Source organism: Falco rusticolus, chromosome 8 (assembly GCF_015220075.1).
Source record: "Falco rusticolus isolate bFalRus1 chromosome 8, bFalRus1.pri, whole genome shotgun sequence".
NCBI classification, from domain to species: domain Eukaryota; kingdom Metazoa; phylum Chordata; class Aves; order Falconiformes; family Falconidae; genus Falco; species Falco rusticolus.
The window spans coordinates 43223868-43240415 of record NC_051194.1 but is presented as its reverse complement, the minus strand read 5'-3'; the positions used below and the strand labels follow the sequence as shown (position 1 = coordinate 43240415).

The 16548-nt window shown below is 42.2% G+C and overlaps 1 protein-coding gene across 1 annotated transcript in view; it reads right to left on the bottom strand.

The window, feature by feature from the left end:
- B3GALT1 (beta-1,3-galactosyltransferase 1) overlaps positions 1-10295 on the bottom strand; it is a 210964-nt gene extending 200669 nt beyond the window's left edge. The window contains exon 1 of the mRNA XM_037398682.1: positions 10134-10295. The gene's annotated coding sequence lies outside the window, so the exon portion shown is untranslated. The remainder of the gene's footprint in view (positions 1-10133) is intronic.
- Positions 10296-16548: the final 6253 nt, after the last annotated feature.

The following is a 16548-nucleotide window of genomic DNA, read 5'->3' as shown; positions in this document are numbered from 1 at the left end:
CTGAGTTAGGTATTTTATCAAAATATCAGGTAACATGCAGTCAAAGTTAAAACTACCTGAGCCCAAAGGTCTTATACAGATATTACAAGTGGTCTGAGTCCATTCCACTGACAACTGTACAACGTGCATAGGACTTGCTCAGACATAAATGACCTGTTTCCTCATGTCAGTCTCATTACAAGACAGTCACCTCAGACAAGTATCTAATAGTGAAATGAAATCATGCAATAACTTGGCTGAACGGCCACACAGAAAATAGGGACATACTTTACAAAAGACAAGTTTCATTAGCGCTAGTATGTTGCTTACTTTTACTTGGTTATAAAGAAATTTGCCTGTCTCAGTTTTCAAATTATTAAGAAGGTGACTTCCAGGTGACCTCAGCTGTGACACATCAACCAATATACGGCTTCCCCAGACTTTGTGGTTAAAATAGTAATATATAGTTTAAAATTATATAAAATGGGTATGGTCTGGCCCAGGCTCAAACTCCTACACCTTAGAGGTGCCTACCTCTAAGCGTACCTGTGATTCCATGACAGATAGCCAGAACGATCTACAATAACCCAGCCAGCAACAGTCAGATGCCTCAGTTAAAAGCCAGTGATGAAATGCAGCAATAGGCAGAGGCTCAGGGAAGTTTTCTACTTTCAGGTAGGGTGTCTTTGTTCCAAGAAGTCCTTGCAAGACAACCAAAACCTAGCAGAAGCCTACTGTGACAATCTCCCTGTTACATGATGAACCGTTTCTACTGCATCATCCACATTCTTTCACTCGTTTTACTATGACTTGTCATATAGTCTGATACCTAGTACAAGTGTAACATCTTCAGAGGAAAATCTATTACTTATGACTCAGTTGTTTTCTGTGCAATTTTTTATTGAGCTATTTTGCTGTGTGTCATTTTATGTTTTACTTTCTAAAAAGAATTAATTAAATTTTGTTTCAGAAAACTGAAATGACAAAATGTCTACAAGTGGACAGCTGATGCTATGGCATAATTTTCCTCTCCAAAAACTTGCAGGTAAGCTTCTTGCTTTTACTAGCAAATTCTCTTACCATCTACTTTTGTCAGGACCATTCCTCAGACACACTGTCTAATTGTGTCATATGGTAAAGAGCAATTTTACAGTGCGAGGTGCAGTACCAAATTCACTTTGCAGAAGACTTCAAGTGATAAACATACCAGATCTTAGAGAGGAAGAATTACTGTTTCTTCTCTACAAATGAAAAACAACTCACAGCAAACATCTTACTTTGGAACTTTTCAAAAGAGTTGACTGTTTATCTTTAGAATTTGTGCCAGTACAAACAAAATTATTTTGTTTCCCTTTTAAGTGAGGATATTACTGAATAAACAATATAGAACTTCTAGAAGCTAGTTCTTAGTTTAACTAAGGTTTTTGTTTGATGCCTCTATGCACACTTCTTTTGTTCATACCCACACCTATCAAGATTTTATATTTTCTCCAGAGAGATATTCAGAGTAAGATACCCATACCACAATATTTCAGAATCTCCTCCTCACTTGTAACTAGGACACAATGTGTTGAATTCTACTGCCATTGAGTTTTAATTTCATAAACTAGACAGAAAATATGGACAAAACAATTTTATCCCAGTAGCAGTATATTTTCCACCTGACATGTTTAATATGGTCCAACTTGCAGCATCACTAGCAGACCGGATGCTCAAATTCTATTCCAGACTCTTTTAGTCTATTTCAACCCCTGATTTATCAATGGGAATGTTGGCTTTGTACAGTAATCTGAAATCTGCACATGAAAATTTCCAGCAAGCAGGCCAGTCTCTTCAGAGCTTGCAAAACATTTTTCACCTGAGCCGCAACATAGCAAAATATTTGTATAATAGGCAGCAGAAGTAGTAATATGCTCTTTAACAAACTGGTAGGACAGCAGTGAACCCCAAGCAAGTATACACAGACTTGAGGCATCTGACTCAAACTGACCTAGGTGTACTAACTTGCTGAGCAACTTTCATTTCAAGCTTCATTTGGGTGATGAAAGCCTGTAGTATGATCAGCTATGCTCATACATTTGAATCTTTCAGCCACCTTTTAGCTGTGCTATGTTACTTCCTAGCTTATTTTAAGCAAATACAGTAGCAAACTACATGTAATCATAAAACTAATTCTGCTGTATTTGATGTAAGATGCATTTGCTGAGGCCTTTTAACAAACAGCTAGCATACTCAAAAGCTTGGCAAAAAGAAAAAACTAGTAGGTTTAGTCTGAAGTCTGAAATGCAAGCCATGGAAAAATTTGCAAATTCTGAAAGCTTTAAGTAAACTTTTGCAAAATAAATTTTTACAGTACAATAACATGAACGTACTAATGTCACTCTTACTAGCTGCCTAACAGACCAAATTCTTGAGATTTAAAGTGTCCTCTTAGAAAACGTACACAGAAGAAATTAATTGGTTTAGTGTATTTTGTGGATGCCCACAGCAGCATGGCTTCCTTTACATGTACCATCCTACCTACATGAAAGTACTTTTTCTAGGGAAGAATGCATTAAAACTTGGCTGATGATTCAGAAGTATCTTATTTAAAAATGTTAGATGAATGACTACATACATCTTAACACAAGAAGATATTGTCATAATTAAACAATGGAAGACAAGTTCCACTTTTTATGATGATAGGCTGTTTAAGACAGATAAGCACTACAAGTGGCACTGCTCTATCAGTAAGCTGCTAAATGTATTCAGCACAGATTCATCAATTACCACTACTGTGGCCTATGAGTACTGGAGAAAGAAGAGTCTGCACAGTCTATACACTAATAGTGTTCATGTCCATCCACGACACCCTTGCAGGATACCATGAACCCACTATTCCACTTTAAAATAATCTTGAACTGCATCAGCCAACAGAAAGCTAACTATGACTTTGCAGCTACTGTACACAAGGACACGTTTGTCATGAGTTTCAAGCATACCATGCAAAAGGGATACACCAAAACATTTCCCTGTGGCAAACAACTGCCTTGCTTTGGTTGCTACAGACTCTGGCAAACAGCACCCATTAAATAAGATCAGGAAACTGACTTTAAACCACCCATTACTAAATTCAAATAGTAGAAATATTTGTTACATACTTGATAACATGCTAATTTGAAAAAGCTGTTTTTGTCAACTGTGTTATGGTGCAAAACAACATGAAAAAAGAATCCTATTGCTGTAAATTAACTGTGGTTGGTATCACAGTCTTTTAGACAGCCAGACTTACACAGCAGATGACCTCATCAATGGACAGTAGCACAGCTGTGGCCTTGCTTCAAAGGATGTAAAATATAATTAAGGTAAATATTTCAATTAACAAAGCATTAAGATGACCACTAAAATAGTTCTGTGTTTCTGCCAAGTACTTTAATAACAATAAATCAAGAAACAGAACAGCACTTCAGGCTGGGGTTTGACAAGCATATGAGGGAATTTAACTGCTGCCCATCAACCACCTTGCTCTCCTCTTGCATTTACCTTTATAGCTCTACGTCCTCCCTTGTATCAGCCCTCATAAGGTCCTCTGTGAAGCACATTCAAGCTGGCAGAAAGTGGCTTTCTGTTTTGGTTTGTTTTTGGAAACCAGTGGCCTGTGGGGAGGAGTTGTCTTCTGCCGGACCAATGTGCTGAAGTGGTTCTGCAAAGGGTTGGGAAGGTTGGAGTCATTGTGACTGGGAGAGGGGAAGACAGGATCATCACAGACATGCTCGCTGGAGTCACTTACGCTGCTGTGAAACCACATTTATTACTAAGTAACATCAAGTAATAATGCAGCACACTAATAATACATTTCTAATGTTTCTTTAAACGTCTCTCAATGCTGTTTGCAATGCAGCGGCTCTTCTAAGTGACATGCTCTGAATATCAAATGACTAGACTGTTTTTGAACAAGGAACATGAAGAGATCCTTTCTATATGGTGGGCGTCCAGCCTAACCTCTAATAAAACTGGGAGGGAGGAGGAAAAAGCTTTGCTTATTATTTTCACATTATTATGAAATGTAGTTCACAAATGGAAGGTAATTAATTAGATGGTATTGGAGTTAAGACTGTTGTGTAGTGAATCCATAAGGAGGCTAGAAAAGCATTTAAGTTATTTGAGTAAACATCACTTTACACTCCAATATTTTTAAAAGCTTCTTTGGCTTTAATTAAGCATAATTTTAACAGCAATCAATGTGGATCAAACACCATATACTGCCAATCTCATCTCCCCATTCAATGCAGCTGGATTAACTGCTATGAATGGCATCTTTCAGAGTGTTCTTTCTTTTTTATCTGGTCTGGGTTTCTGGACACGGCCTTAACCTGTTATTCTTCTGAGCTCATGTTTACTGAGGTTCAAAGAAAAAAAAAAAAAAAAACAAACACAACAAAAAGCAAAGCCTGTGTTATATACAAGCCATTTTTAAGATCTACGGACACCTTGACTGATTTGCCACAACACTTTTATCCCTCTCAGACATCAGACATACATGCAAAAACTTCATAAGGAATGATAATGTTGGCAAAATTAGGACGAAGACAAGAAGCTGCCTTCAGGCACAGGACTAATCCCATGCTGATGGCAAAGAACTCCAGAAGCACCTTGCAAAACTCAAAATGGACAAAAAGATGCCAAATGAGCTTCAGTGTAGATACACGTAAGCTAATACATCTAACAAAAAATAATCTAAATCATGTACGCACCATGTTGACAAATGACTTGGAGAAGAAAAACTAGGAGTCATTTTTGACAGATCCCTGGAATTAACAGTTTTACATTCAACAGCAACCAAAAAAATCTAGCAAAACATTGGACATCATGAGGAAAGGCATTGAGAAAAAGACAGAGCACATCTAAACAACCTTTGTCCTCCCACATCTCAAGCCGCGTGTGAAGTTCTGGTCCCTGCACCTCAAGGACAGTCTCTAGTCAGAGAAGGGCAAACAAAACATCAAAAGGATGGAGTGCCTGCCTTAGAAAAGGACTAAAGAGGTTCTTCAGTCGGAGAGAAGGCTGAAGCAAGAGATGATTGATCAAACCATGAGGGTGGTAAATAAACCAACGTAAAACTTGTGCTTGCTAAATCCTTCAATAATAGAATTAAGGGACATTTAACAAAGCTAGTACGACATTAGTTTATAAAAGATTAAAGTGCTTCTTTACAGAACTAGCTTTTGGAACTTGCCACCCCAGGAGGCTGTGAAGGTAGTGAGCATGAGCAAGTTTGAAAAAGACTAGTTCTTTGTTGGCAGGTCCACAAACAGGCTCTAGAAATGATGAGCATATATATACCTACCATCCCTAATATGAAAACTATGAAGGGAGAGTACAAGGGAACAGATACATAACATAGCTAGGTTTGTGTACAATCCCTAAATAGTATCCCTCAATGTCACTGTTGTAGACCAGACCCCAAGTATGAAGCCCACTGGTCTGACCCAGTAGAGCTTTCTCTGATATTCTTAACTTAAACTTTCTCTAATACCATCTGTTAAGCTCTAGGAAAAAGACACTACAAAGATGGTTACACCCCTGCTTCTCACCCACTGTGAAAGATACAGGTCATATTTGAATAACAGCAGATCTTCAGTATAAATTGTAACATATACTATCCTATGTTAAGCAATAAATTAGTACGGTATCTTTAAACAAAAATAAGGGTCGGACCCAAGAGGAAATATTTGAATTATTCCAGCCAGTGTGACCCCTACAAAGCCACAGATGCTGTTCCACAGCAGGATCAACTATTTCAGTGAAAATGTAGCCACCTGCTGAGGGACAAAAGAAACAAACAGCAGCCCCTCAAACAGCAGAGCTGCAGAAAAGCCCAAAGGGAAGTAAGGTTGGGCATGGAAGTCATTCACTTTTTTACTACAGAAAGTCTCAAAAGATGGTAAGAGTTAAAGCTTCCTGGTACTCAGATGGCAGTCTTTAAAAAATGAGTGCAAAAACCAGTGTCTACAGAGTATTTTTTGCTCTCTTCCACGGAAGCATTTATACCTGAAATAAGCATATCTTAACTGAAATATTTTGAAGATATTGATAATACAGAACACCTTCTGCAAAGGGAGAAGGTCTGCAGGCGACACTCCATAGAAATTAATAAATATAGTTCAACAGAACTCTCACACAGTTTCAGTTGTACAGCACATTCTTTATTCACTTCACTCTTAACCATTAGCTCCCTCTCCAGTATTTGGTAGCTTCCTTGTTTTTCAGAAGGAAAGAGTGTAAATTTATATTTTTCATAAATATATGTAAAAATTATGTTATACATTAAATTACACATTATTCTTAAGGGAATAATAAAGTACAGTTTTGATGAGTAACTATTGCAGATATTTAGATTACTCCCACTAGTTTGGGAGCTTAAATGGAGAGCTACAAAAATCAGATTGCGGGAGGGTTAAAAAAGATTGTCCCCCACTCCCCCCCCCCCAAAAAAAAAAAAAAACCCAACAACAACAAAACTAGCAAATTTACAGTTTAGGTATTGATACCAGGAGAGGGGTGTGCTCATAAGTGAGACTTGTAATTCATTATCACACTTTGATTCATCTCTGTATTAACACTACCCACAAGCAGGCCCAAGGCTCAGAGAGACTGTTGTACATCCTCTCTTTCTCCTGGATGAACTCTAGAAAGCTGATCTCAGCCACCAACACATCTGCAGCCTGAATAGCTCTGCTGAAATTTACGTCTGCCTGCCATTAGTCAAAGAACAACTTGCGTATCTTCACCTCTCCCTCCTTCACTCTGTTGAAAAGCTGTGTCCTCAGCATCAGGAGCTGAATCCCCATGTCCTGTTTAAGAGTATCTTTTGCTAACTTCCTTGAAAAGCTTCCATAGGAAAGACAGGAGCTGAAGAAGAGCAATCTTGGTCATTCACATATGCCTATGGCAGTGTTAGGCAGCAGCAGATACTATCACCATTTGGTAACATCTGAAGCCTGTGACTAAGTGACAAAGGGAACACTTGGATGCAGAGGCATTTTATACTTCATCTGGAATTCTGCAGAGCTTCCATACATCAGTGTTTACAGTTGCTGTGTTTGCTGGAGACAGTGCTAACAGCTACAGGTCAGTATTTTAACTGCAGTTCAAAAACAGCATTAGCTTTTCAAAAAAGATCAGTGTACCGTTTGCATGATCTAATACAACTAGGAGAAATACCATTCATCCATCTTTTCTATGATCTTCTGCAACTCTTCAGCAGTTCAACTAAATGTACATGTGTACTTATTTCTAAAAAAGCACACCACTTGTTTTTCTTAGCTGCATCAAAAGAAATCATTTTCCTACTACTCATGGCAAATTGCATCAATATTATTTTAATATCAATCTTTAAGCAACTAAATAGGCAGTAGGTTGGAGAATGTGACAGGACTGATTGCTTCAGTTCCAGATTTTTTATTATATTGCACATAGCAATACTTTCCTGTAAAAATTACTACTACAAAAGCAGCTTGGGAAAGTCCTAGATATTGTTGTTGTTGTTGTTATTTTAATATTATTTTAAACCTCCTTTTAGTTGGGAGGCATACAGACAGACTCAATTTCTTTGATATAGAAGAAAACTATGAAAAACAAGCTAACAATCTGAAATTTCTGCATTCTTGTCTAGCTTTAACTAGGTAGGAGCATTATATGATGATAATAATTATGAATATTAGTAGGTCTATAGCTGATGAATATTTTTTAACAAGTAAATAGTTAATACATTTATATTCACTTCAGTGGCGGGATGATCCCTGCTCCAAAAAAGTTCATTACTTTTAACACAGAAGAGAAATCAACACTGAATCAAGCACCCTTCTGAAGACAAAAACCGGAAATATTTTTACCTTTTAGAAAAGGTTTCCCAAGAACTCTAAGGAAAAAAAAAAGTAGTTAAGACAAAGATAGGCTATGTAGCAAATACAGTGGCTTACATTCTCCTGTACGCAGGTCCTGACAACAATCCCAGTGAAACAAGTATCACAAATAAAGACTACTGGTGTGCTGAAGATTACTACAGTTCACCCATTCATAAACTAGATTTTTAGATTAAAATTTGGTGTCAGTCATGGGGGGGGGGGGAAGCTCTGTGTTTTCAACCTATAATCTCTGCAAAAATTCTACTGGTGTCTGACACAAAACCACCACAAAAATGTGGGGGTTTCTTTCTTAAGAAAGGACATAAGAAATACACAGATGAGGTATGAGGCAGACTGGCACAACTGAGCACATCAGACATTTCATCACAGCAATGTACCTGGATCAGGACTGCTCTCTAAATTAACCTAAAATACTCTGACAACATTGATTCCAGTTAACTAAATGAGGTTTCTCAAAAACTGGTTTGCCAATATGACATTTGCCGGATCTATGTGATCTATCCAGAACTGATGATGTACAAGAAACCGAAATGTCATTAGCAACTTATGTTCTGTCAAAAATGTTATTCAGTGGTTAAGTATGCAGGGAGGGAACAACATTAACCTGTACCAGTTATACATTCCACACCTCAAGTCTTTTACACTGACTAGTGCTGCCTTCTCAGCTGTAAAACTGAGCTTCAGCTCTCCAGAGCAAAGCATGTATTTGTAACAACGGTACTTCCACTGGTTATTCATCCTTGCCATCTGTCACATGATTTTAAAAAATTCTGCAAGCACTTTATGCATCACGTGATCGAACGCATCCTTATAACTGAATTAATGTATCAGACTGCTCTGTATCAAGAAAGAGGGAACCAAATTAATACGCTCCTGGAAAGTAGGGAAGGAAGCCTCCAGCTCCAAAAGAAGGAAAACCTCAATCAAATTAAATGCTCTTTGTGTTTTCTGCAGACAGTGTTTCTTAATGTTAAGATGCCCAACCCATCACATGCGAAATAATCAAAAGATAACAGAAACTATTTTCTGTTCAACCGTGGATGCTATCTTGCTCCCTCCTGAATCAACATCAAAACTCCTCTGTATTTCCATGGCTGAAGGATCAGGTCCATCATCACAAAGTCTGGCAGCACCCTAACAATTCCTTAAAACATTATATAAACTAGGTTGGGAATGTTTATATTAATGGCTATAAATAGCACTAAAAGGCTGGGGTTTTTTTCTAAATTAACAAGATTTGACAATACTTAAAAGCCTTCCATATTAGCTTCTACCACTGAAAGTACAGCAGATTGAAGAACAATGAAAAGGAGCGCACAGGGATAAACGGGATTTCATCTTCGGAATTCCTCCATCTCAATAGCCAGTGGCTATTACATCAACTGTCACCGTTACTCCTACTTTAAAATAACTTTTCTTTGAACTGTTTTAACAACTTTAAGCCACAGTCCGCGGCCACAAGACCACCACCTTCGTTAGCCTCCCCCGCGTGCGAACCGCCCAGCCGAGGCTCCGGCGCCACGTCCGAGCGAAATTCTCCCCCGAAGGAGAGCTCCAGCGGCCGGCGCCGGGCCAGCCCTGCCGAGCTGCTCGCCCCAGCGCCGCCGGCCGGCTGCCGGGCCGGGGCCGGGGGTCGCCGCTGTCCCCGCCGGCGCCCGGCTCCCCGGGCAGCCAGCAGCCGCCCGCTCCGCGCCAGCCGGGCCGTCCCGCCCGCCTCAGCGCCCGCTGCGGAACGCGGGACCCGCAGCCCCCCGGGTGGGTGCGGGGACGCGGCGCGGAGCGCCTTTCCCAGCGGACGCCCCCGCCTCACCGGCGGCACCGCGCGGCGGTACCCCCCGACCCAGCCCTCCCGAGGCGACCGAGGAGCGCAGCGCCGCAGCCCCTCCGCCCGACTCGGCCGCTGGGCCAGCGCTGTCCCCCGCGGGCACCGCTGGCCGCCGCCAACCGGCCGGACTCACCGAAGTTCCCACGGCGCCGCGGTCCCTCCCGGGGACCGAGACGGGGCACGGCCGGCAGCGACGCACATAAAGGCAAGGCGAGGGGCGGCGGGGGACCGCGCCCGCCCGTGACCCCCGCCCGCCGCGGCCCACCGCCGCCCTGCACCGCCACCCGCCGCGGGCATCCCTCCCGCCCGCCGCTCCGCCCGTGCCGGTGCCGCTGTCCGGCGCTGCCGCCGGCCCATTCAGCACGAGGCGCAACGGATGCACACGGAGGCAGGCATCTGCCTTCCTCGCGGCCGGACCTTACCGGCCGCGCTCGCCGCCCTCGCCCGCCTGGGCGCACGCCGCTCCGTGCCGGGCTCCCGCTGCCATACGCCGCCTCGCAGCCGGCATCACTGCTCCGCCCGCAGCCGCACCAGCCGCCGCGGCGCCCGGCAGCAGCACCCGCCTCACGAGAGCGCAGCCCAGGCAGCGGCGGGGCTCGCCCTCTCCGACTGACAGTGGCGAGTAGCCAATCGTCGCCCGCGCAGCACCGAGGAGGCGGGAAGTTGTGACGGAAAGGGACCAATGGGAGCTCGCCCCAGCAGCAGCGCTGTTTCCGGGAGGGGGTTGCCGCGCCGGGCGGTGAGGGTCGCCGCGGGTGTGAGGCGGCGGGGCGCTCCCGCAGGGCCGGCGGCGGGGCTGTGCGGATCGCCGGGCCGGAGCGGGGCTGGGCCAGGGCAGGGCCTCGGCCTCCCGGGACCTCGCTCCTGCCCCAGCGGTGGCTGCCGGCAACGGTAACGCGTGCGGCTGGGCCGGTCTCGCCCTTCGCCAGCTGCTCGGGCGAACGGGCGCGGGGCTGGGGCCGTTTCTGGGGTGGGAAGTGTGTGTCGCCCTTCCCCCGCCTGCGCAGGAACGTCAAACTTCACGCCGAAGCTCTTTGTTTAAAATTAAAAAAAAAAAAAAAAACCAAAAAAAAAACCAACCAAAAAAAACCGGGGAGGAAAGGCTGTACCTTTTGCGGCGGGGCGCTGCGGGGCTGAAGCCGTGCCGGCCGGCAGCATCCCCCCGGCCGCCGCCTGCCGCCGACCTTGGCGCCGCCGCGGCGGGCAGCGCAGCGCGTCCTGCGGGGTGCGGTGCGGCGCCCGGTGCCCTCTGCCGCCGTGGCTGGCCGTGCGGTGCGGGGTGTGCACCCCTCTGCCAGGCCTCGCCGCGGAGGCTCGTCCCGCTGGCCGTGCCCGACCTGCCTGCGCCGCCGTTCGACTTGGTTCAGCTGTAGCAGTGATGTCGCCGGCGGAGCAGGGGTCTGGCTGACTGCTGCTGGTGGGGTACAGCCGTAGTTTTGCATCGCTGTGATTGTAGGTAGAATGGGGTCGTTCGCACCCTAACTAAGGGATGTAGCGTAGAGGGATGTAGGCCTGGTAGGGTAGTAAAGGCCCTGGAGAAGGGAAGACCTAGGAGGTACCCTAGAGGAGTATTGGCGTAGAATGGGAAGGGACACAGGCTTGGTACTGGAGACCTTGTGGCTGCAAACAGCTTACTCATGCTCTGTTAAAGAAATGCACACCTGGTGCTAGGCAGGACTGATTTGGGGGGCAACAGAAACAGTATCTGACATACCTAAATGGTAATATACACAGTAAATTCAGGTGTAAAATTAGAGCTGCACACCAGTGAGGAAAGAGAAAGTTAGAAAAGCATGTTAGCAAAGATAAAAATGACCTCCAGTGAATCCTAGAGAAGGAAGGTGAAATCATAAACTTGACCATTGTACTTCTGACCAATGACTCAGAATGCTCGAAAGTCGCTGCTGTCAACCCCTCTCACTCCAAACCTGGGATGAAACTGACCAGAAACTGAGCGGGGGGCCTGGAGGGGCGGTGGAAGGCTGGGTGCAGCAGCAGGAGAGGAGTACAACAGCAACCTGAACTGCATCATTATCGTTCTTTTCCCGTAGCTAATGACTATTAGACTCTTAAGTTTTCAATTATACAAACAATAAATGTCTTTTCCCTCTTTTCCAGTCTCTCTCTAAAAATTCAGGTGAAAGCATTTCAGAAAGATGTTTCACTGCTGGGTATTGTCAGTGCTGTTGGTTATCCACTGGTTTGGCATTTGCTTGTCAAGAAAATCCCCTAACCCAGTTTCATACTTTATCTGCTGATTCAAAAGGGTGTGGAGTTTTCTTAATTCCTAATGGCTTACCATCATATTTCATGCCTTTTTAGAATAGTTTCTAAAATGAAATAACCTCTTGAGTTAATCTGGTCATAACCAAATATTTGTTAGGTCTTAATGAAGGAATTTTTTTGTTAATATTGGATACTGTTTACGGGAAGAATTCCTTCAGTTGTACCAGATGCGGGTACCCTCATCTGTGATGAGTTTAGAAATGTTCAATGTTAAATGACCTGAAATTCATGCCCTTTCCTTTCCTAGCAACCTTTTAATGCAAATTTTATTCTGGTGAGACTGATCTACTGCAGTGTAGGTTTCTTTTCCTCCCACCTTTCAACTGTTTAGCTTTTTCTTTGGTGGCAATGATACATTTGAGTTTACTGTGTCCAGTGTGAACACTGAATACACTCATTTTTTGGAAGGAAATAATGGCAAATATTTTAGATGCTTATAGGTTTAGATATCCTGTGCAATACCTCAGTCAGGGCTGTCTTTCTTCTAGAAAATTGGTTTTATTACTTCAGGAGCAACCTCAAGCCTTGAGAAAATACAGTGTAAATATTAGTATTTTATACATACCAAAAATTAGGAGATTTTTTTACTTTTTGTTAAAGCAGGAGGTGGGTTTTTTTTAACATTTGTTGTCAACCATATCTTTATCTTGGAAAAAAAACCCCACCAACCAACATACTTTATTTACTGTTGAGTTTTACAAATGTTGCAGGACTAACTAAAGCATTGCACAGTTATAACTTTATTACTCCTGCAAAGAAGGAGGAAATGGAAAAAATAATCCATTTAAGTGAAGCTCTTTCATAGTAACTAGAACAGAAATGTTGTTTTTAATCTTTTAAACTTTATCTAAAAATGTAAACATAAATTCAGATATCCTGTCTGAAAATTATTTTCATGTTAAAAAAGTACCCTTTAAGATTCAACAACAGCTTCTTGCAAGCATATACACATCTCAGTCTCTAAGGTAAATCATTACTTGCCAGAATAAACCTGCAGTTTAGCTACCAAAAAAAAAAAAAAAAAAAAAAAGTAAGGTATCTTTAACACTGTTTTTCAAAACTGCTGAAGATTGCTAAAGAGATTTTGTTCCAAATAGAAAGTCAATGTACCACATAACAGCTACATAGCCTGTTGGTAAGACAAAACTTCTCAAAGGGAAACTGTTACAGGCATAGAAGCACCAATTAATTAAAAGTGGAAAACATGCAAGAAAGAGAAGGCAGCACACCTGAAATATGAGCCTGTTCATTAAAGTGCTTTACAGTACACATAACATTTGCTAAAAATTTAGCAGAGGTCTTAGTACCTGGGTAAACTTTTTGGTTTCAATATATCCCATTAAAATTGCATAGATTGTTTAGCCCACAAAACTAATTTAGCCTTCCAACCCATAAGGCAGAAAAGTTCAAAAAGTTCTTTCTGAAAACCAGTGTAGTACTCTTGAAAAGTACTCACAGGGCATACAGGAGCTGAATTACTCTTATTCACAGAAGAAACCGTAAGATATATAACCCCCATCCAGCCCTGTCAGCAGGAGTCCATTCTGTCCTGGATCAACAGATCAACCGGGTGACAGAAGAAGTCATGAATCAAATCTATGAAATGATTGTTTTAGCTGTTAAGACTGCCAACAAGGTGTGAACTGTGGTCTATGTGCTGCTATTGGGGACCTTGGCAGAGAGTTAAGAACTATGCTAAAATCCATCTCCAAAAAAAGAAACAGTGGCTGTATATCCTTTGGTCTTTAGCCTCAGGTTTGAGGAGCGCTGCTGCATTTTGCTACCAAGGTTTGTGCTTTGAAAAATTAACCCCTTCTCTGCCCAGAAGGTCTTTGTGGCCCCAGGTGGCTCCCCAATTACAGAAAGAGGTTTAGACTCCCAGTTATTTTTCTACTTGTTCTGTTCATGACTTCATGCAGACATTTTACTTTTTCATGTCTCTGCTATCTTTTTACAAATAAGAAATGTATTGGTTTTGGAGAGACCCACCTCACAAGGAGTTTATATAGGTAGCAGTGGAGACTTGGTATTATGTTTTGATATTAACTGTGCATCCAGCTGGAGCCTGATTATACTAAACATCAAATCTTCAGATTTTCCATGCTTCATCTAGTCTTTTTTCCATTGATTCATCTGTTGTCTTTGCCTCTTAGTGTCCTGCCCCCCCCCCTTTTTTTTTCTTTGAAAGCTCTACCTATAGACATACATAAAATGCATCGTTACCTGCTACTGTTTTTTGATGTGAGTCATATTTCTGATTACTAGGAAATAACTTTATGGGCCCTAATTAGGTGAGTCTATCCCGGACCAACTTTCAAAGAGGAATAACTGCAGTGTGGGTCTGATATCCAGGAGGAGTACCAGAAAACACAAAACCATTTGCAGGATGGTAATAAGCTGACAGAACCTCTGAGTTATAAAATACTGTGGATATTCCCTGCAGTGGTGTGTTGACCTTGGCCAGCTGCCTACCCAGTCGCTCCCTCTTTAACAGGACAGGGAGAGAAAGTAAGGTGGACAAGTGTGAGGGTTTAGATAAAGGCAATTTAATAAGAAAAACAAAGCCGTGTAAGCTTTGTAAGCAAAGTATAAGAGGGAGTTGATTCACTGCTTCCCATCAGCAGGTGATGTCCAGCCACTGAGAATCCTGAGAAGGAGGACCTCAGTACACACAGTGATTGCTTTGGAAGACAAACTTTGTAACCATGAATGTCATCATCCCCTGCCCCTCCTTTTTCCCAGCTTTTATTACTAAGCACAATGTCATGTGTCATGGAACATCCCTTTGGTCAGTTGAGGTCAGCTGTCCCACCCAGCTCCGTATTGGCAGTTGGTGTTAGGAGGTGAACAGTGTATTGATGGAGCCCTTCTGTGAGGCACAGTGCCGCAGCAGGTCTTTTACATCAAACTGTAAAAATAACCTTTTAGAGATAAACATTATTTAGGTCCTCCTTTTTGGTAGGGTTTGAATATTTAAGTGATGCATAGATGCAGCACTACTTTTACAGATCTGTGGGAGGAATATTCAATTATTTATTTTTAAATGCGTTACAATTTGCTGGTGTGATTCAGCCTCATTTGGTAACCTGTGTTTTAATATTATGTAGATGTATGTTGTGAGATGCAAATCACAGTTATGTGCTAGATGCTATACAGACAAATACGGAAACAAAGTTCTTGCCCCAAAGACTTTGCTCACATGAACTCTTCTAGAAGCGCATTGTGATGTGATTTCACACTGCATGAGGAACTATTTCCTTTTGTTATTTTATTTACTGTGCTTTAGGCCGGCTGAAGAGAACTAACCTCCCCATAAACAAAGCCAGGCGAGTTCCTTTGTGTGCTGGGTGAGTCCTTCAAGATGTTTGTTTATCTGAAGTGATCAGTTGCAAGAACAGCTTCCATTTATATAGCGTCCTTCATAGCAATGTGACTGTGAACAGAATATACTTTAAAGTATTTAAAGACTCTAAATATATATTTCTTTGCAACTACCTTGAAGAGCGATGTAAGATAGGCCTTTTCTGTTGAGAAAGGGATGGATAGTGGAGCATTTTTTTCAGATCCAAGCAATTCTGCTTTGCATGAGTGACCAGGACATTGAAAAAACATATTTTTTTCTCCATTGGTCCAGTCAATTTAGGTATTTTTACCTTTGTTTTTAATATGTTAGAGATTTTATTGTCCCCCACCCAATACTTAATTTTGTGGTGGATCATCTCTTTTGGCAAACATTTGCACTGTTACCTAAGGAATTAATCATAAAAAAACCCCATTAATCCAGCTCTCAACTGGGCTAACCAAGAGAGAATAACCTTCATATCACAGTCAGTGGCTGAATCCAGCTGGCAAAAATCAATGTAGTTCTGTTTAATCATGATTAATGTTTTCATTTATTTTATAATTTTGCATGCAATTTTCTTTTTAGGGCTCTTGCAGGATGATTTGGCAATTGCTATTCATAAACCAGAGAGCTTGGTTCTGTGTTATCTGATAAAGATGTCATCTGATTTGCTTGCCAGCAAGGGGATGTGACCAGTAGAAGGATGTGACTTGACATTAAATTCCATTTTCTCAAAGGACACATCTACCAGAATTCAGGATTCATGTCCCCTTGTACTAGTACTGAAAAGGTTGGAATTGTCACCACTGGTGCTATTTTGTAATTGACACACTGACCTGGTTCTGTCACCCGTATTTTCATTTATGACCATCTTAAGAAGAATTACATGTTTCTGTTTCTGTAGTGGCATCCACGTAGGTAAGGATGTCTGCCTGGGAAGGGGCTGAGGACTTTGCTGCCAAAATTTATTCAAAGATAGAAGAACTACATTAGGAATTAGAAATACATTAGGCTGTGTGCTTTTGCTTTTCATCTGGAAGAAAGAATTGTCCATAATCTCAGCCCAAAACAGCTTATAATGCAAGTAGAGGAATGATAAAAGAAAAAATGGAGTACATGGATAGAAAGAAACGGGGTGGGGAGGAAGTGAAGGCACCATATTATGAAGCAATTTAGCGGTACTGAACTTGCCAGTTCTATATATACAC